Source organism: Carassius gibelio, chromosome B23 (genome assembly GCF_023724105.1).
Source record: "Carassius gibelio isolate Cgi1373 ecotype wild population from Czech Republic chromosome B23, carGib1.2-hapl.c, whole genome shotgun sequence".
Classification (NCBI taxonomy): domain Eukaryota; kingdom Metazoa; phylum Chordata; class Actinopteri; order Cypriniformes; family Cyprinidae; genus Carassius; species Carassius gibelio.
In genome coordinates this window covers 7,837,865-7,860,343 of record NC_068418.1, presented here as the reverse complement: position 1 = coordinate 7,860,343, position 22,479 = coordinate 7,837,865, and the positions used below count along the sequence as shown (strand labels likewise).

General features: G+C 40.4%; 1 protein-coding gene and 1 long non-coding RNA gene across 12 annotated transcripts in view; one reads left to right on the top strand and one right to left on the bottom strand.

Annotated features, from left to right (window-relative positions):
• Positions 1-22,479, top strand: part of LOC128011076 (histone deacetylase 7) — a 100,995-nt gene that overhangs the window by 25,505 nt on the left and 53,011 nt on the right. The window lies entirely within an intron of this gene.
• LOC128011077 (uncharacterized) overlaps positions 2,178-22,479 on the bottom strand; it is a 34,234-nt gene continuing 13,932 nt past the window's right edge. Inside the window, exon 2 of the long non-coding RNA XR_008182461.1 lies at positions 2,178-2,433. This is a non-coding gene — a long non-coding RNA (uncharacterized LOC128011077). The remainder of the gene's footprint in view (positions 2,434-22,479) is intronic.

The following is a 22,479-nucleotide window of genomic DNA, read 5'->3' as shown; positions in this document are numbered from 1 at the left end:
GTTAAAATGTGTCTGGGATTGAGAGTAAACCTGCTCGGCTACTGAAAGAGAGTCACAAACTTCGACGCTGAAACGGTGCTTTAATAATCGACCCGCTCTTCCACCCACACAAGCACACACTCCCCACATCTTGTTGTTGACAGGAATACACAAGGCTTGTGAATCTGCAGATGCTCAAGTATTTGTGACCAGCTATAAATATAAGAACAGCTCACACGTGTACACAAAGGCGCACACTGGCTGGACGAGCGTCCTGAGCAGCTGCCGTGTAAAGCAACGGGTCTGAATAGCTCAGACAGCTGTGGACTCTGCAGGAACACTCGGGACGAAAACACACCGAATGGATCGCTGTATAAGAGAGACATCGCTGATACTTTAACATTATCCATAACAGCTGTGAAAGAGCAACACGGTCTCTTCTGGCATCAAATATATTCAGTTTACCATTTAATACTGTGACTTCTAGAGTCATTGAATAGAGATCGTTCACTCTGTTACAACATTTAGTGAGCTTTGACTGTATGTAGGCAATATTTAAAGGCAACGAAAGTGCCTCATTAAAAGCTATCCCAAAGGTCATACATCTAGTTTAGCATGAAAAAAGAAAATAGACAAATATACCGTAAATGATTAAATCATGTCACGTTAGATTTCTGTGAGCAGGAGGAATGGGAAATATCAGGACAGGAGTGATAGATAGCACAGTGAAGAAAGGGAAGACAGATGGTGAGATTAGAAGCGAGCGAAGAACACAGCGAGAGGGTGTATGTGAATGCGGTCAAATGTATCTAAAATTGGAGATCCTGTCTTGCAAAAGGTCGATTTGGCAACAGTAAAATAGAGAGCGAGAACGGGAGGCCTATTTAAACGTGTCAGCTTATCTCACAGCCGCTTTGAAAAGTATATTTGCTTTTCCTTCAAAATGCAATGCAAGGAAGGAGAAACATTGAAGATTTGGCGAATAGAATGACACGCATCTTACGTTATCAAAAGTCCAAGACCACAATGAAAATCTGGCAGGCTTATTTAGCGTCGTTTTCCTAATAAATGATGAAAAACAAAAGCATTTTTATTAGTGGTCTCAGATTTTTGTAACCCCCATGTTATCAGGGTTTCATGCTTAACTAGTTTTTCCATCTCTACTCCCTGATTTGGGTCTATTCCCTCAGTTAGCCATTAAGCACCTGTGAACTCTTCGCACCATGGGGTTTTTGCGACATGTTGGAAACATTGTTTTCTGAATGACCATGTGAGACGGACAGAAATAGCCTGGCCATTTGTCTTGTTTCACTTTGTTGAAAAACAAAGTGAAAAATAACTGGACAAGCAGTCCAGTTATGAGCTTAGCCTAATTAGTACATTATAATAACTTGATGTAACTTAACTTGCTATAGTTTTCTTTAACCAAACTTGATTTGCTTGCCTACCCAGCTAACGGGGAACATTTAAAATGTTACAAAACATTCTAAAAGTAATGTTTATGGAATGTTCTTATTTAAAATTTGACAGACTTTCTCATAACAGTGAAAGAATGTTATGATGTTATTTGTACTTGATGAACATTCTAAGAAATTTCTTTGCAACATTTAAATAATGTTCTAATCACAACAAGAAAACTGGCCATTTTGGTTTTTAGAATATAAAAAATAAACATTCAAATCACATATTTTGGGTGGAAATAAAGTTCATAGAATGTTCATAGATGCAAACTTTTAAATACTGTTATAACTACCTTTTGAGATTTTAGTTTTTAGAATATAAAATATTAGTTAATTACGTCATAAAATAATGTTATATATAAAATAACATCATATTTGTGGGGAAAAAGTAGGATATTGTAACAAAAGTTTTTGTAACCTTTAAATAATACTATTATAACGTCAAGAAAAATTAGACATTTTAGTTTTTTTAGAATATTTAAAATATACATTCAAATCACATATTTTGGGTGAAAATAAAGTTAATCGAATGTTCATAGAAGCGTTTTTTTGTAAATAATGTTAGAACTACAACAAAACATTTAGACAATTTAGTTTTGAGAATATTAAACATTCATTGTATATCTCCAAAAATAACGTTATATATAAAATAATGTTATAGTTTGGGAGAAAAAGTAGGATATTGTAAGAAACCGTTTTTGTAACCTTTAAATAATATTATAATAACGAGAAAAAAAATCATATTTTGGGTGAAAAAGTTAGTAGAATGTTGCAAGAAATGTTTTTGAAGCATTTTTTAACCTTTTGTAATCACATCGTAACTTACAATATACAACATAACGACAGGAACATTGGGCATTTCAGCATTTTAAAAACAATGTTTTAATAACAATGTTTTAATAATAATTTGTTCACAATTTTTGTTCCCAAATTTGTTGTTTGTGCTAACATTTGTGCGCATTTGGGCCTTGAAACATAAACTGCTATCTTCTACCTCAATAGAAACTGGCAGTAATATAAAAATAGCTGCACACAAGAAGTCACGAACAGGAAACGAAGACTAAGTCTGCAAACAGGAAGAGTTCGCTCACTCTTATAGTCTCTCTTCTGTTGTAAGTTTTGCGCTCTCCTTCTCTCACTTTTACACGGCCTCCATGTACACAGAAAGGTCTCTATAGTAACACACCGTCTCCGTGTTTACACATACAGAGGTAAAATTCGAAAGAGGATCTTGTTGCTGACCAAAGGCAACCACAGGAGAGCAACACTATTGACTAATTATAGTTCAGAGAAAGAAAGAGAGCGAAGAATGAGATAGAAGTGTTGCTCAAGACTGCAGAAACGGACTCAATCCTCTGGCTATTTATATAAAAGTGCAGATTGTTTTTTGAGGTAGCCATGGCTGGAGCTGTAATCACCAGTGTTTCCTCAGTCGAACAGGAAACCAAACAATCCAGGCCCTATCGCCAGTGTGCCCAGGGGAGTCGCTCTGAGTGTGTGTGTGCGGCTAATTAAAATGGCTGAGGTCTCCTCTGTTGTTGATTAAACCTCCCCTTGTTCTGTATGTCAGCCTCTGGGGTCTCCGACACTTATTCGTGGCACTTGCAGTGTGTAGTTATTAGATGGCCAGACAGAAAACTAAAAAAAGAGAGATGCCGTCACCAGAAAGGAAAAGCAATTCATTTTTAAGAATGTGTGTTCTGTTTCCATACGTTGCTTCTTACACAGTTGTGTCATTGCATCTTTTTTTTTGCTTGTCTTAGAACAGTGTGCTTGCTCTTCAGTCATCACTGTTGGTGCGTCTGGTACCTATACCACCCTAAAGTTCATGCATGAGATCTCCTAAATAAACAGTGATGACTCTGTCCCTCCTCTACTGGATTAGCATCTTTTCTTAGTCACTGCCTGATGACAAGATGGGTGAAAACTTGGTGGTTTTTGTTCAATAAAAGTCTGTATTAATAGTGCACAGTGACTTTGCCTAAAGACTTCATTTTAGACACATGCGTGATGTTACTTTTCCATTATGCCACCTTGGCATCCTGTTAGGAATAAAACCTTTTTTTTTTTAAGTTATATTGTGTTTTAAAACATTTTAAGGTACAGAAGTGACGAGGATTCAGCAGTGTTAGTTTAGGATAACTGAAAGACTATTATAGTTTTTGTTAGTATTTGAAATTAGATGTTATTTTTCTATTTTCTGCTTTCATGTTACTTTTAGTACTTTTGTCGTGCTTTATCATTTTTATTAGTTGTTGTTGTTGTTTTTAAATATGTCTATATAAAGGTTTTATTAATTTTTTATTTCGGTTTTAGTTATTTTAGGATATCAGTGAAATAATAACTTTGGAAATTAGCTGAAATAAAACAAGTTGAAGTTTTTTTTAAGTGTTTTTAATTTAATTAAATATTTATTTAATATCAGGTATCAAAAAATGATATTTAAGCTTTTAGTTTCGGTTAACTATAATATCCTTAACACTCGCAACAAACTTCAACTAAGATGTCAGGACTAAAGAGATATGTTGATTTTAAATATACTCTAACCTTCAATATTTCATCTATATATATATATATGTGTGTGTGTGTGTGTGTGTGTATATATATGTATATATGTATGTGTATGTGTGTGTGTGTGTGTGTGTGTGTGTGTGTGTATGTATTTGTGCTTTATATTGTTTACTGTTTTACAGTATCATACTGTTAGCTTAGCAGCATGCTAACGTCAAGTTCTGTTGAGCAGCTGTGATTTGCATCTCTCATGTGAGTTTCACTATTTTATGTATTTTAGAGCATTCCAGATCAGTCAATAAGCAGTAAATGTAATTTAATCAATAAATGAGTATATCGATTAGCAGGAGTTTGGGCCAGATCACACAGTGAATGTTTTAGTATTTAAAAACATGACCTGTGAGCAGTGTAATTTAAAAAAAAAAACAACATTTTTTACCTGAGCGCCACATTTCTACAGCACTGCATCATGCGTGAGATGCTGCAAAAGTTGTCCATCTAGTGCATGATTGTATATAAAAACACTGGACTTCCCAGAAGGTTTCGTCCAGACTGCAAGCATGTGGCATGACAAAACAACAACACAAGACGGTTTCTGTTGAATAAAATGCTAGAATTTTAGCTTTGACGCATCTCTGAGAATAGAGGGGCATGTGTTTTAATTATTGTTTCCCAAAGACCTGTCTGACAGCAATTCAAGCATGAGTGATTGAGTAAATATCAATGCCTCACATGGGTTAATTGTTGATTGTTGTGGTTCTGGCTGAGCGCAGCAGCGGAGAGGCAGATACGGAGATGTTTTGAAGCTCGTGTTGCTGCTGAATGTTTAAGTGAGGGTGCTCAGGGGCCATTGGACAGAGAACATGAGCGGTTTTGGAAACTTGGGTCAGGACAGTGTGGGAATATTATACTCGGGATGCATTATACATCAGCCTGTGTTCCACATCCATTCATTTTCACCAGACACACACACACACACACACACACACACACACACAGGCTTCAATGCAGTGGTTTTCATATTCAGATATAATTCCATAAACCTAACTTCCCACAAACCTGTTGACATTATTAGATTTGAAGCAAAATGTAATAAATCATTTCAAATACCGAGGACAAAAGGTCCTCACAAGTTGGTTTTGCTCTCAAAAACTCAAACATACAGTTGTAGTGTGACAAATTCATCCACACACACTTTCATATTGTGTTTTTTTTTTACACAGTTAGAAAAGCAAACTCACTGCCAACTCTTGCAGAGTCAATAAACTCCCATCTCTCCATTTATGACATTTCTACACCTGAAGTACTTTAGAATACAGGTTTATGAACATTCCAAAGTGTGTACATCTTAAAACACATGGAGGTGTGAAAGCGCACACATACACACACTGTGTGTGCATACAATCTCTGCCCTACTGAGCTGTGACAGAAACACTGTGCCAACACGACTATCGTGTTACCTCTAGTGTCCAGTATTGTGTTCCTCTGTCTGCCGTCTTCTGTGTTTCCAGTCACACCAGCTGAGGTTAGCAGTGAATTACCAGAGCTATTGAACCATAGACCTAGAACAATTTAATGCATGCATATGAATGCAAAGGTGGAGAAATGTGCAAAGTTAATGCAATTCATAACGTAGTGCATGTGCATACTGCATAGTGAGTATCAGGATTTTCATTTATTGACCTTTATTTTTTTTAGCTTTCTCTTTTAAGTCAGAAATTGTCATGATGGGTCAATCATTTCTTGCTGTGCGAGTTTGTTGAAGTTAGGTAAGATAGCCATCTTTATGTTTATAGGTAGTTCACAGAATAACATTTTAGCTTCTTAAGCTTGAATTGGTCATTGTGGTGATAAACTGAAATTATTTTGTACTGCAACAAAACCCAAATTTAAGTTTTCATTCAGTCAAAACGGAAACTAAAAACAAAAATGTTATAAAATAATCAATCAGTGAATCAAAAAGTATTCAATAATTAACATAAAACGAGCTTTTTAGCTTTATTGCATATAAGGCCATTTTTATTTCAACTTAAAGAGTAAAAACATAATTATATCATTGTTGAAATCTAATCATTTAAATGGTGTCCAAAATGATATTTTTATTGTTTGAAGTTTGTTATAAAATTGACAGAATTAGAAATCTCAGACTTTGTTTGTATCTAAAGTAATCTTATTGGCAGGAGCACTACAAATAATGTTTAGTGATGATTTTGGCTCAAGCTTATATTATCAGTCTTTGTGTTCATAGTGATAAGACTGAGTAGCGGTAGCTTTTCCTGTCCTGAGCAGGAAGACTTGCTCTCTCTTCAGCCACTGGCTTGTCCTGTGTACATCCTCCGATCCACTGGGAATATCAGTGTCGTGTTGAGGGCTGCTCTGGGATCATCCAGCTGTTGGCATACTGAACTGCCCATCCATCTGGACGGCCACATGCTGCAAACTGATATCGCGCTCATTGTTTAGGTAGCAAAGATACAATCAGCTTAGACGTCCACGGACTGTTACTTTAAAAGGGCTGTAAAAAGTTAGTCTTGGAATACTTTGCATAAAATGTCCAAGAAAGCTTGAATGCCAGTGGCATAAGTTTGGGGTGGGGTTTGTGTTCAAACAATGATAAACAAATATGTGGCTAGGGTATTATGGGTGAGAGTTAATGAGTTGCAAAATGGTGGCTAGGGTGTTTAGTGTTGCTAAGGCGTTACTAAATAGTTGCTAGATAATTGCTAAGTGGCTGCTATGCTGTTCTAGATGGTTGTCAGGGTGTTGTTAAATGATTGCTAGATGTTTTGGATGGACTTTAGGGTGTTGTCAAGTGGTTTCCAGTGATTGAGTGTGGATATTAGTGTGTTGCTAGGTGGTCATTGTTAAGTGGTTGCTAGGTGCTTTGGGTGGATGTTAGGGAGTTGTTAAAAGGTTGCTTGGTGTTCTGGGTACTCGCTTAGATTAGATTAGATTCAACTTTATTGTAATTATGCAGAGTACAACTACAGAGCTAATGAAATACAGTTAGCATCTAACAAGAAGTGCAAGAATATAGTGTTTTATATACATATAAGTGCAGAGTAAGTGTAAAGAATTTAAAGTTGAGTTGCTATAAACAGTATTAAGCAGAGTATATACAGAATATAAGAGCACGTAAAAGTAAAAGTAATGACAGTATCGCATTGCGTCTGTCGTCATGAATTGACGTATAACGTCATTACCAATCAAAACGCACGTTTATTTAAATGCTATCTGTGGGCATTTTACACCGATCTCACAGTATTTCCTACATATTTTACAACTGTAGGTGGCTTATTCGTTCGAATGACCACACCTAACCCCACCCCTAAACCTAACCCTCACAGAAATCATGCTAAATTATGATTTATTGAGCATATACATTTTCATGCACATCCATTCCTGGGATCGAACCCATGATAGCATGATTACATATCAAGGTATAACGCAATAATCTACTAACTGAGCTACACGAAACGCAACCCAGAGGGCAAATAAAAGAGTACAACACATTAGTATGAAAACAACCTTTTGCCGATAGTGGTGCAATTGTAGTATACGCTCTGATGGGTCGTATTTCAGGGATTTGGACAAACGACCTATACGAGCGTATTGGTTGGAGGACAGGTTGGAATATAAATAGGAATGCAATGTAGGGATTGTATGTACATTATGAACAGAGCAATGAAGGTTTATATACACATTATGAACAGAAGCAACATGAGAACAGTGGTAATAAATGCCGTTGGATGAGTGTGCAAAAGTATTGTTAAAGAATGCATTCTATGTAAAATAACAGTAGTGCAATGATATTTTTATAGAAATAGTTTACTGTGCTTTGTACAGTAACAACTTTAGAGAGTTTACAGTGTAATAGCTAGAACAGTGTGCAGTCCGTGCACAACATGAGTAGTGCAAATACATGTATGTAAAGGACTGTGACCAGTGCAGGTTAGATTGGTGGCGTGGAGTTCAGAAGTGGCCTGTTTACTGGCCTGTAAACAAAGTCTGTGGAACACTGTTTCGCCCTGTTTTCAACACTCAGGCAAACATTTTCAATTTGATTACTGAAAGTAACCCTATGATCGACAATTTTAGTGATGCCTGTCTTAGCAGCACCCCTAATCTATCCGGTCAGTCCTGGAAACGGTGACAGGAAACATGATCTCTCATCATCGAGGTCTCCCAGAGGCCGGCTCACATGAAGCCCTGAGGTCAAGAGGGTGATGAGGTCACCTGACTGCACATCCTTTCAAACAAAGATCGATCCTTAAAGCACTCCATTCCCAGACACACACACACATGTCCACACCATCCACATCAACAGCCCAAACGAGCCCCTCTACACGGTTTCATGAGTACTACACAAACATGAATGTTTTGTTTCATAAATCCATTTGATAAATAGAATGGAAAAGCGTCAGTAGGTGGCACGAAAACATCTGAACCTTTCACAACACATCGGGTGCAATCACTCACACAAGCCGCCTGGACATACTGCTGGAGTCACTGTAGCTCCATACTGAGCAGGATATGAGAAAACTATTTTTGTCCTCAACAATTTTGGGATGTTTATAGAGTCGTTCCTCTCAGATGTGGTCATGCGTTTGATGCCCTCCTCTGGTGACTTCTGTGAACTGAATAAATAAGAAACGCCTATAAATAAGTGCATGGAAAAGCCTCTTGTCTCTGTTATGTTTTCAAACCACAAAATAAGACACTCAGTTTACATGACCTACTCGTAAAACATGCGGTGGATTGCCTTCAGTCAATTTCCTGTTGAGCATTAGGTGTTTGTTTCCACCTTTCAGCATATGTTGAGTTACACGGGACGTGCATGCTGAATAATTTTGTGCATTGTGATTGTCATTTTATCCAGTGACCTGGTGACCTTTTGAGATGCAGCAGCATTGGTTTATTCTGTATATTGTTTCCATTTCTCATCTAGCGATGGGTCTGCAATCAAAGGACAGATATCTCAATATGAATATACTGCATATGAGTTTCATATCAGATTCCTCTGAAACCAAACTAACTGAGTCTGAGCTAAAACATTTTCAAAGCACTGCACACTGTGTGTTAAGAGTCGTCTCCGTAGATATTGCATGTCTTTCTTAAGGAAGTTCTGGAGGGACATCTGAAATAACTTTCCTCTGAAATGTATCACCAAGATACTGGAAGTAATTATATTGCTCATGGGTTAAATTTGTCATAAGTGCAAACTTGATGTCAAAACCATCTTAGGATTTTTCTCTCAATTAGAGGATGTCATTATGTTTTGCTCTTCCTTATCAGTCACTAAACAAATGTGGAGCACCGAAGGGAAACCCTGCTGATGGCAGGCCAGACCTTTCCTGGATAAACACACATGGAATGGCCAGTTATTAATAATTTATTTTTCAGGGAAATCTTTACTGTAGTGCTCTGATTCATGATGAACATGCTGTAAAATCATAACAAATCATGCTTTTATTGCACAGATAGACTCGTAATGGGATTTTTACCTAGTTGGTGAGATTTAAACTGAGGAACAGTTTATATCTCCAAATTCTGACTTTTTTTTTTCTTCAGAGTTAAAATTATATCTTCTTATATCACAACTCTGCGTTTACATATTTTTCTTCTTCTTAGAATTACAAAAAAATTAATAAAAAAAGACGAAATTTTAAGATGTAAAGTTGCAATTACCTTTTTCCATGTTTTATTCTGTGGTGGAAATGGGCTTCTGTAGATTTTGAATACATAGAATTTTTAATCATTTTAAATTAAAATGTTTTCTCTTTTTTTTGCATACACATACAGTACTACTTTCATAACTGTGAGCATTTGCCCATCAGGACTGTCTGGATCATGAAATAAAAACAACGTGAATGATTTGGCTTCAGGTTTCTTTTCATTTTGGTCCACAGGTGGTATTTTCTGTTGACCAGGCCACACTTATACTGTCACGGTTTTACGCTGCCTGAAGGAATACGGAGTCGAGGATAAACGGAATAAGGCTTTTAATATATCCAACACAGGGGATATCCAACATAGAGCACAGAGGTAGACACACGTAAGTAGCAAGTAGTCACAAGTGAGTAGCAAATGAGCACAAGTGAGTAACAAGTGAGTAGCTAGTGAGTCGACCCGACCAAACAGAACTGAAGGGACAAGGCTTATGTACAACAGATAATTGGGGAAACACAGGTGGATGGAATCATTAAATTAACAGGGACATGGAACACATGAGGAAGATAATAGACACCTGGGAACTAATCAAACTAAACACGGAAGACAGAAACTGGGTCACGGGCAAAAACAAGCTAAATGAGTCCAGGTGTGTGACAGTACTCCCCTCTCCCGGTAGGTGCGTCCTCGCACCGTAGAAACAACAGAGGGAGGCATGGGTGGGAACCTGGGAGGAGGTTCCGGTGGAGGACGGACTCCCAGGAGGGGGCCAGCAGACAGGGACCACAGAAGGAGGAGCCAAGGAGGAGACGACGGAGGAAGGAGCCAGGGAGGAGACAGGAGCAGGAGGAGCCAGATGGTCCACCAGAGACCAGCCAGGACGGAGATCCAAGGTGGAGTCGACGGCGGGAGGAGCCATGGTGAAGGAAGGGTCGACGACACCAGGGGGCCGACAGGCGGAGACTGCACCGGTGGGTGAGGAGCCCAAGATGGAGCAGCACAGCCGCAGAGCCAGGGGGACGTCGAGGTTCCGGAGGGCCTAGGTGGAGCAGAAGGCTCAGGCGACCAAGGCGGAGGCAGGGTCCTGGCAGACCGCTGTGGAGCCGGAGCGACCGAGGATGGAGGTGGAACCGGAGGGAAGGAGGAGCCTGACAAAGCCGGAGGGATGGAGTGACGAGGTGGAACCAGAGGAGAGGAGTCCCGAGGCGGCGGATGGTCGACGACTGACCAAGGTGGAGCCGGAGGGATGAGGGAGCCCGGTGGAGCAGGTGGGATGACAGGCCACGGTGGAGACGAGGGAGCTAAGAGCCAAGGCGGAGCCGCTGGGTCGAAGGACCGAGGAGGAGTCCAGGGCTCGGAGGCTGGAGGCGGAGACAGGGCCTTAACCCGCCAAGGCGGAGCTGGAGACTGGCAGTCCAGCGGCGAACCACCGCGCCCCGATGGCGCGGACTGAGGGTGAGCTGCGGGACTGGCTGGCACCAGCAGGGATGACGAGGAACTGGCTGGTCTAGGAGGAGGAGAGAGGAGAAGGATGGGAGGGAGGACAGGAGGATCAGGACTGGACGGAACCAGCGAAAGAGGAGTAGAGGGACCAGCAGGTTTGGGAGGAGGCGGGAGAGGGAGGCTGGGAGGGAATACAGGAGACACAGAAGATTCAGGGCTGGGTGGAACCAGCGGAGACACAGAAAATTCAGAGCTGGGCGGAACCAGCGGAGACACAGAAGATTCAGAGCTGGGCGGAACCAGCGGAGACACAGAAGATTCAGAGCTGGGCGGAACCAGCGGAGACACAGAAGATTCAGAGCTGGGCGGAACCAGCGGAGACACAGAAGCATCAGAGCTGGGCGGAACCAGCGGAGAAACAGAAAACTCAGGGCTGGGCGGAACCAGCGGAGAAACAGAAGATTCAGAGCTGGGCGGAGCCAGCGGAGATACAGGAAACTCAGGGCTGGGCGGAACCAGCGAAGAAACAGAAAACTCAGGGCTGGGCGTAACCAGCGGAGAAACAGAAAACTCAGGGCTGGGCGTAACCAGCGGAGAAACAGAAAACTCAGGGCTGGGCGTAACCAGCGTAGAAACAGAAAACTCAGGGCTGGGCGTAACCAGCGGAGAAACAGAAAACTCAGGGCTGGGCGTAACCAGCGGAGAAACAGAAAACTCAGGGCTGGGCGGAACCAGCGGAAATGGAGCAGAGGAAATGACTGGAGGAGGTAGGAGTGGGAGACTGAGAGGGTATACAGGGGAATCAGGGCTGGACGGAACCAGCGGGGAAACAGGAATATTAGGGATTACCTCCGTAGACCAGTCCATCAGATCCAGAACTTGCTCCATATGACTTTCAGAGACTGCATATAGCTCACCCTCAGTCGCAGGAGTGTGGGCAGGGCTTTCCTCCACGCCCTCGATCTCCACGAGGACTCCCACGATGCACAGTGTTGCCGGCTCACACACCTGGTCAGTCGCGCTCTCGAGTTCCGGCTCCCTGTCAGTGGATGGCTCGGGCTCTGCGGCTGCGGTGGGCTCTGGCTCCGTGCGGCGTGATGGTGGCTGGCTGGTCTCTGGGTCGGGAGTGGGGCTGGCGAGGTCCTCTATGGGGCAGACGGTGAGAGGTGACCCATTTCTCGCCAGAGTCCACTCCACGTATGCGGCGAAATCCTCTCGAGGACCATCTTCGGACGACAACGCTCTGCATTTGGAGTTCAGGCTGGTGTTGTAGAAGGTGCAGAGCGCGTCGTCCGGGTAGCTGGTGGCATTAGCTAATAGGAAAAACTGTCTGGTATGGTCCTCGAGAGAACGTCCTTCCTGCTTCAGCAGGAGGATGAGGAATTCGGGACGATAGAGGGGATCCATAGACACTAAGAAAAGAAAAGACTGTGAAAAAACAAAAGCAAAACGGAGGGAAGAACACGCAGTTTTCTATTTTCTCTTTTGAGGTCGGGTCCTCTGTCACGGTTTTACGCTGCCTGAAGGAATACGGAGTCGAGGATAAACGGAATAAGGCTTTTAATATATCCAACACAGGGGATATCCAACATAGAGCACAGAGGTAGACACACGTAAGTAGCAAGTAGTCACAAGTGAGTAGCAAATGAGCACAAGTGAGTAACAAGTGAGTAGCTAGTGAGTCGACCCGACCAAACAGAACTGAAGGGACAAGGCTTATGTACAACAGATAATTGGGGAAACACAGGTGGATGGAATCATTAAATTAACAGGGACATGGAACACATGAGGAAGATAATAGACACCTGGGAACTAATCAAACTAAACACGGAAGACAGAAACTGGGTCACGGGCAAAAACAAGCTAAATGAGTCCAGGTGTGTGACATATACCAGTTTTTCTCTTTCTTTTCTTTTCATTAATTCCTCTGTGTGTTGGAGGGCTGACTGTTTTTGTGTGATTCCTGGACGTGACTCAGAGCATGACAGGAACTCAGGCGTTACTCATGCGTCTGAGGGTCTTCAGCGCCGCGCCGCTGTCTTGCGCGACACAACTACTGAAACTGACGTGTAAAGCTGTCGAGGGCTCCATTGTGTCACTATGTTGACCCTGTTTTCCACGCTGGGCGTTCTGCACGTCTCAGTTTCATCCGTATCCTCATGTGCAAAGACATCTGAAAAGTACTGGACAAACATTCTGGACTGAAAGTCCCTGACATACTTTTGTAAACATTTTTATAAAAGGTTTCATATGCATGGTGTTACATACTTGTGGAGCTAACAAGTCAAAATGTACTCGGTTTTCTTTCTAAATACGTGGTCCTGGTGTTATTGTGCACAATTCATCAGTACACGTTATTTGAAAGATAAAAATATCTACTTTTTTGTGTAACGTCTCCTGACCGATGGACAAATAACTGCTGAGGCTGCTGTTGGGGTGATGCAAGCTTTCTGAAACCTTGCCAGTGGTTACATTTGGACATTCTGCATTGCAATTAGGATTTGTCAAGATGTGCTCAGATCTGTTGCACTTGAATATGCATCACATTACACAAGTAAAATAACTTACATGATTTAAATATATATATATATATATATAGGCAGTGTTTCTCAGTATCACAGCATCACATTACTGTTTCAGAGAACCATATAGCTAAACTAAAAACCTTATACAGATAAAACAGCTTCAGAATATGTAAATTAATAGCTGTCGAGAAATAAGGACTCTTTTGTTTTGTTTTCATTAAGGCTGTCATCATGAATGCACAAGCATGTAGCAAAAATTCTGAAATTAGAATATGGCATTTGATTGTCCCCGATTTCTGAATGTTTATAATAATGTGAAAATAATTATAGTGATGATTCTTCTTCTTCTGGATCCTAAATTCTCAAAGGTAGATCTTAAATTGTAAGTTTAAAAGCAGCAGAATGTAAGCGTGACCTTTCACTGATCTGTTGTTTGGCTTGACCAACGATTTCAAGCTCAGTCGTTCAATACGGCAGCTTCTAGGTGTTTTTCCTGTGTGTGACAGATCTCAGAACTGAAATACGGTAAGGACGACTTCAGTTTAACCACTGAAAGGAGCTGATGAGTGTTAGCGAGAGAGAGGACGAGAAAGAGCGAAGACGAGTAGAGACACAGCCCGGGGTTATTTTTAGTCTTTCTTTCCACCTCTTCCACCCACCTCTTCAGGATTGTTGTTGTTGAAAAAGGTGGGCCCGCTGTCGAATGATGTCAAATGTTGTCAGAGGAGGTACAGCACGTCCACCTCAGAGCTTGCTGGGAATTACCCCGTCGCCTCGAGCTCTTTCGCCATCCATATCGCTCCGCAAACTGAAATCTCACTACAGTTTCCACTCGGGAAAGTCTGTGCCTCAAAAAGCCATATGAATGCATTTATGGTGACTACTTTTTCCATCATACTTGCTTTTATTTGACTGGTTTTATTAGGGTAAAACGTTAATTATATCTGTGTCTTCTTTCACTATGTTTTCTAAGCATTCATGGAATCCAATTCAATTTACTGCACTTTATTATTTTTTTTTTTAAACTGCCGTTTCCTTGAATTTGGTCTTTTTGTGGAGTTCCTCATTTTATCCTAGAGGTTCTCATATTTATATCTGTCTCAAAGCATTCTGTAAATCTCTCTAGAGACGATTTTAGGGAATTTAAGAAATTGCGTCTCTCAAAAAAACAAAAAACGCAAGACTTCTTGCTTCCTGAAACTTAGTTAAAGGAACAGTCCATCAAAAAATGAAAATAAGCTGAACATTTACTCACCCTCGGGTTACCCAAGATAGAGATGACTTTGTTTCTTCGTCAGAACAGATTTGCAGAAATGTAGCATTGCATCAGTTGCACACCAATAGATCATCTGCAGTGAATGGGTGCCGTCAGAATGAGAGTCCAAACTGCTGATAAAAACATCACAATAATCCACACCACTCCAGTCCATCAGTGAACATCTAGTGGAGCCAAAACTGTAAATATATCAAGACATTTTTAACCACAAACCATTGTTTCCGGTCCATAATCCATAATATTGCAAGGAATGTCCTGGATTCAATACAAGCTAATTACAAGTCAACAACATATTTATTAATATCTAAAGTTTACTTGTAACTTTAATTCTGATGCAGTCCCAGCCTCATAGACTTCCATTATTGCATTAATGCCTTTTCTTTTTTGTTTCTATTTTTGTAATTAAAAATTGTTTTAAATATATGATGTTTTATATTTAAATGTTAGTATATCCTATTTTACACATACAATGGGACATGATAGAACTATATTCAAAGATGCAGCAAACATAGTTGTTCAAAATTAACACAATTAATACAAATTTACATCTTAAAAAAAAGAAGAGTGTTTTCAAATGCTCTAGAATGACTCCCCGCTGACTTACATTGTGCATTATTGAAAGTTAAGGTTTCACACACTACTGTATAAAAGTCTTGGGTCATTAGTATTTTCAATCCAGTTATTTCTATCTTTTGCTGTAGTGTGTTAGTAGGAAATACCAGTTTACATTTCCAAATTTTTGTTTGCTTCACTCAGAGATCTGATCTGATCATCATCAATCTGTCTGAGATGACTTGAAGAAACAGAACAAACTGAGACAGACTGAATCCAGAAGAACTGTGGCTTCAAAAACCTTCCTGCAAAGCTACAAATTGCATTTCAGTGGCATGTTTTCCTGTTTCTAAATTTAGCTAAATATTTATATACAGAAATTGATTTTGGCGTGCATATGATATGCAATGGTTAGGTTTAGGGTTGTTGGGAAGGTAGGCACGCACAATTTTTATTTTATATGCACGTCAAAGACATGAGTATTGAATGCATGCCAAAGTTAGTTTCTGTGTATAATTAACACACAAAACACACAATTTTTTTTTCATGAGAATGGGCTAGAAAAACTATGTGCAAGTCTACCTTGAACAAATGCTGATTTAAATGCTGGTTACAGTTAATAGAAGTTAATTGATAAATACAATTTATTTATGACATTATTTTTCATTTTACAGCGTTTTTACACGAGTGCTGTTTGAGTGTATTTTTCTTGAAAAGCCCCTCACTCCGTCCCTTCTATGTTTTTTCCGTGCTGTAGTACAGGCTGGTGGTCTCTGATCTAGGTGATCTTCACATGTCAAATGGTTTCCAGCAGCAGTAACTGAACTCTGAGCACCGCAGCGATACGCTTTGAGCTGCCCACACTTACCCACACACCCAAAAACACTGGAATGAGAGCGTGGAAACTCTTCATATATGCCTCTCTTCACACCTCATCATCCTGTGTATTTTTTTTTTTTTTTGTGCGGTCTTTGTTTGTTTTTCTATGCACATTGTGCTTCATTGTTTACTAAAAAAAGAGAGTGCGAGACTGTTGGCCATCATTTCCAAAACCAGAAACCCAGCGCAGTGACCTGTTGTGCAACTGCACTCATTAACTTCAGTGTTTGAGTTAAAGGCTCATGATGTGAAAACAGCCTGGATTACTTCTCAGATTTTGACTGATTTTTTGTCATTTAAATGCTGAATACAATTATTAAATTGTTTTAAAAAATCTAACATTTTGAACATAGTTTGCACAGATCTTTCTATAGTATTACTTAACTGGAATATTCAGTCAACTTTAATCAGCGCTTCACTGTATTACTGTTAATATTTGCAAATAAATAAATACATTTTATCATCAATATATAATGTGCATATTAACAGTAATAACAGGATTTGCAACTTAGCTAGTTATGAGAAAATAAAAGTCAGGCACAGTACAGGACTGGGTGTGAAAGGGTGTGAAATAAAACCACTCCTGTATATTTGCAGGCACTGTTACTGCCAAATACACCTAGCCAAATTAACGATTATGGCTCACTTAAAGAGACAGTTCACCAAAAATGATAGCTTAAAGAGAAAACTGCAGTTTTTATTGTTGTTCACTGAAAAACGTATTCACACTTCCACTGTGATCACTATGAAGTGTCATTGTATGGAAAATAGCGGTGTGAAGATTTGTCTCCTTTTGTGTATGAAAGGAGGAAGTAAGTCATACTGGTTTGAAATGACATACGAGTGAGTAAATGATGGCAGAAGTTTGATTCCAGTGTGAATTTTCTCTTTGAAGACACTGCTTAAGGTACAAGTCTATTAGAGAACCACAAAGATTGGCGTTTGTGTAAAATGCACACGACAGTGGTAGAATCTGGTCACGTGGCTTCTCAAGGCAAGTGGTGTTTGTGTGAGTCACCGCTGCAGTCATTATGAATGAAAAGATTCCCCAACTCTGTGCTTTAACCTTTACCACTTCTCCCATGCTTGGGTTTTTTTGCAAGGCTTGCAACCCCCCAAAAAACGGTGTCAGGTTTCAATGCAACTGAAGAAAAACCAATAAAGCAGAAATAGTCGAGCCAGAAATCAGTTCCAAATCCTAACATTCCAAGATCTTGAATCCTATCCAAGATTCTTGGAATTCTGCACCTCCCACGAGGCTTTTGTGCAATTTTAAACTCCTGACATGGGATTTTTAATTAGCGACTGGAGGCCAGTCTCAGCCTGAAGCCAAAGTAAACTGTGAAGACACTGTAGTGCTGTAGTTTGTGTTTGCTTTGTCTTGCTTTAGTCATGTTTGAGTCACATTATCTGAAGTGTAACGCCGCTCCGCACCCCACCCTCAAATACTCCTCCCTAATAATCCCTATTCCCATCACACACACACACACACACGTGATCTTTCTCCTCAACGCTCTTTTCTCTCCACACCCTCTCTTTTCTCTTCTCCTTACACTCCGCATCTGTTTTGTCTCCATGTTTTCAGAGCCTCTCCCACTTGTAGCTCTCTGGCCCCGTTGCCCTCTGTTTCTCTCGGGATGCTCTCCTCATCCAGCATTCCTCAAATTCCTGCAGGGTTCTTAAGGGACAGATCCTGCTGGCAAACCGTGACACGTCTCCCTCTCTTACATTAATCATTTTAGCGCTTCTTTTTGGTATTTTTAAAATAGATGAATAATACATTTTCAGGGAGCAGTTGGGGGTTCGGTGCCTTGCTCAAGGGCACCTCAGTCAATGTATTGAGGGTGGAAAGAGCGCTGTACATTCACTAACCCTCCTACAATTCCTCCCGGCCCGAGACTCGAACTTATAACCTTTGGATTACGAGTTCAAATCTCTAACCATTGGGCCATGAGTAAAAGCCAGAAAAACTTAATTCTGAGATTAAAAAGTAGACAATAACTTTTCTATTTTTCTATCTTCTGTGTCAGTTTGGGCAGTAAAGGGTGCCGCTACAGTAGGCTGAGAGCTGAACTGCTGACATTTACCCACAGCAGAGCCGGCTGAGTGCATGACTCTCTGTTACTGTCTGTCCAAATGCCACGGAGAATCCGATTAAAGCTTATCAATGGCTGCTATTATAACAGCACACATCCCAATCAAACCTGCCACATTAGCAGAGGAACACTGCCATGCTTTCACTGTGTGCGCATGGGTTACTTTAGAGGAAGGTAGAGTAGCTGGAATTGAAAGAGCACATTGAGGCACACAGAGATGTAATCAAATCTGGCTGATTCATATGACTAGTTTGCTGGCATTCACAGCCATTAGTTTCCCAATACTTAGCAGTCTGAAAGAGAGAGAGAGAGAGAGAGAGAGAGAGAGCAGTGGTTCTGTACGAAACAACAGGAAAAAATCTTGTTCTCTCTTAAAAAACACCAACAGTAATGACATTATTATTACGGTATGGAGTTGGTTAGAAAACAAGGTGAAACTGACCTTCATCATAGGGGCCGTTCACATATCGCACCTAAAAACGCGTGGAAAACGCTAGGCGTGCCGCTTTCTCCTTTTTTCCAAAGCGCTCGGGCAGAAGCGCTCCTGAGGCGTCCGCCATTGTAAAGCAACAAGACGCGGAAATTTCAGCAAAGGATAAATGGATTTGCAGCACAAAAAATTGCTCGCAGTAGCTCTGCTACTAAATTTATTTCAAAATGATCAGCTGTTCCTTCATCTTGGCTAAGTTTTCAACGTTGTTACGGGAAAGGATGAAGCTGATTGGTTAGTTCTTGTCACATGACCTTCGGTGCGTTTACGGCATTCTCTAAAGTTGAGATGTTTTTAACTCGATGTGGTGCGGACGCGCCTGGACGCGCCTGGACGCGCCTGGAAAAAACAGATACGCCAGATACAGATACAGTGCGCGTCATGACCGCGTCGCTTCCATTAAGAGCGCGCATGCCGCACGCCTACATTGGAAATAACGAACTTGCGCGCACAAAAGACGCCATATGTGAACGGCCCCTTATGGTATAATATTCCTCATTTACCAGGGTGTTACTGTGCCATCATTTAGGTGCACTGAACAGCTGTCAGAAAGTTGCTGTGTAGTGACAAGGTTGTACTGGATGGTGATATTGGCCTTCATCGTACTGTATGAAACGTTTTCTATTTACGAATATCTTCTTGAGACTTTGGAAAAATGTGATTGCTGTTCCTCCATTCAGATCCGTCACAATGCTAGGGTTTTCCGGGTTGTCGCTAGGGCATTGCTGTGCAGTAATCAAGGTGTCTTGAGTGCATTGCAATGTAGTTGTTTGGGTGTTCTGGTGGGTTGCAAGGGGCTATGCAGTCATTCAATCAAGGTGCACTGATTTCGGGGTGTTTTAAGTGGTCTTGCTATAAGATTGCTTAGGTGTTTAGTGGCTGCTCTCGGTTGAATTACTCTAGAATAGACGCTAGGATATTTTGAGCTCTAGTTTTGGATTAGCATGATCCTTCAGTGTATTGTTTGCAGGGTTTTTGCCTGTTTTGTCACCAAATTTTATGTCCAGTCATACCTGGAGCAAGAGTTATAATAATAGTGATGCTTGACTTAATAAACTCCATTGAGAATAATCACAAGAAAGATGACTGATCGTTTTACCCATCATTGCTAGATGAAAAACATCACTCGTTACTCAGAAGAGCAGAAAAGACTTAGTTTTCTCACCTGACAGGACAAACATGAGAATGGGTGAAACTCGGTCAGCAGAGAGAAACTGCTCTAAATCAAATCACCTCCGTCTGTGCTTTTTTCACTAAATCGTTTTTCCCCCAAAATGTAAACCACGAGCACTGCATCCTGTGTGCATTTGGACTGACATACAGCTAAGCTGTCGGAGAGGATCTCATTAGTGTGAAAATTAAGTTTGTGTTTGTCGGCAAGAGGAAGGGAAAAGTGAATAATGGTAAACAGCCTCTGTCTTAAACTGGGGGCCATTAGGAAACCATGCTGTGTTCTCTGTGCATATGCTGTACACTTCTGCATTAAATTAACCAAACGGGACAGATGAAGATTTCTTTTGAACTGTCTATTCAGCAATAAATTACTTTTTGCAAAACATATACAACCCTCTTTGTGAAATCCAGGCTAAAGTCTCAAAATCCAATTATGAGATACCAAGCATCACATTTTGATTTTGACCATTCATTTCGTTAATATTTATGATATCATTTTTTTACATGGTCTGTCAATATTTCAGATATCGATGTTACATTTTCACAGAATGTTCTTTACCTTATAAAGTATGTTATGTAGAAAAAAGTAAATCACCAGAAAAGACTTTAGCTGGGTTTTCACAGCCAGTGTCACATATTCACATAGAAAACAGTTCGCAGCAAAAGCCTAATTCTCAAACAAAACAAGTTTTATTCTTTGTTTTGCTCATAAACATGGGTGAATAGTTCACTTTTGGGTAAACAGGGTAAATCACATGAGTAAATTTGTCATTTGTGTGTCTGTATATAGAAATGTGTGACTGAGAGGCTGAGCACTTCCTGTGATTACTGAAGAAAGTGCCTTCACTGTACTCCCTCTATCTCCCTCTAACGCAAAAAAAAAAAAAAAAGATGAAATCACTTATGGTACATGGTGTGAAGATAAATATTAAAGCACCAGCGCATGCAACAATATTCAAGATTTGCATATCTTTAATGTCTGATATGAAGATCTGCTCTGCAGATATATACAGTAAACGTCTAAGACAGATTAAAAAAAGGAAAATTGCAGTATATTTTAATGCAACTATTTATAACAAATGATGTTATCAGTATTACGGTTTGATTGAAATGTTATAATAGTGAAATGATATAAAAATGAAACATGATTTTTTCAGTATAGTACATGTCTGTTTTCCCCCGTTCTGCTGTAGCACTCGAGCTGACATGAACTCAAGTTTATGCATGAACAGATGTTACGTTATCCAGCAACACAAACTCAAAATGTTGTTCTTTCAACACAAAGGAATATCAAATGGTCAAATTTACTTACAATTGATTAGTGACCTAGAAATTTCTTTATAAATGTACTTAATTTTTTTTTTTTATATATTATTTTTGGTTTAAAACTTCTGGTTTATTTTATACAAACAAAGGCTTTCGAGTCCCACTGGATGCTCTACATTAATAGAAATATCTGCATTCAGCAGAATATGATAGACATTAAAATCCTAAACATGCTGAAAATCAAGTCTTTGCTGCCAGTGCAGGAGAGTTTACTTTGATGCACATGTGTGTGTGTGTGTGTGTGCGTCGCCTGTTCCCCTGCTGTGCTGCTTCTCTGTCAGATCGTGGTCTTGTTATTTTCAGCTTCTGCCGGATATGATTCAGACTGAAGGACTTTGTAATTATAACACACACACGCACACACACACACACGGATGAGGTTTCTGGTAAGGCTGTTTGGGATCCCCCAGTTAGAAGAGCATTTTTAGGTGTAGCACAGCACTGTTTTAGTTTCATTATGTGTATATGTGTGTGTGTCTGTGTTCAAGGGTCTTTGTTTGGTTCCTCTGCCCTAGAAATGATTTAGGTATTTAAATAGCATTGAGGTTTTATATGCTGGAACCCACTTCACTGTCAAAACGGACATGTTTGACCACACACACAGCGCATGAAAGTAAAAGTGCTGTGTGTGTTGTTTCTTTATACCAAACTGAAGTATAAAATGTTTTTCGTAGCAGTGAAAAAGCAGCATGGGTGTATGAGGCCAGGACAGCAGTCGAGGTGCACGTAGGTAGGTTTTGAGACACAGCCAGTGTACGCCGGTGACGAGAACTGAGCGATCGGGCCTCACAGAGGAAATCAGAAACCCACTGGAGACCGCCACTGTGTGTCCTGGTTTCTGAGAAACAGGTCATGAAGTGGTTTCAGAGCGCGTGTGCAGCGCGTGAATGCTGACCGGTTCTGTTTTACTGAGAAAGACAGAAAGAAAAGAAAAACGCCTGACTGACATGCACTGAAACTACATGTGCATATGCATATAATGTACTTTTGCACAATCTTGCGTCATGCATGGTGGTGGTTGTTGTTGTTGTTTTTTTTTTCATTTATGTTATCTCTGGAGGAAATCGAAAGGTTTCCTTGCTATTGCTACTGGAAGATT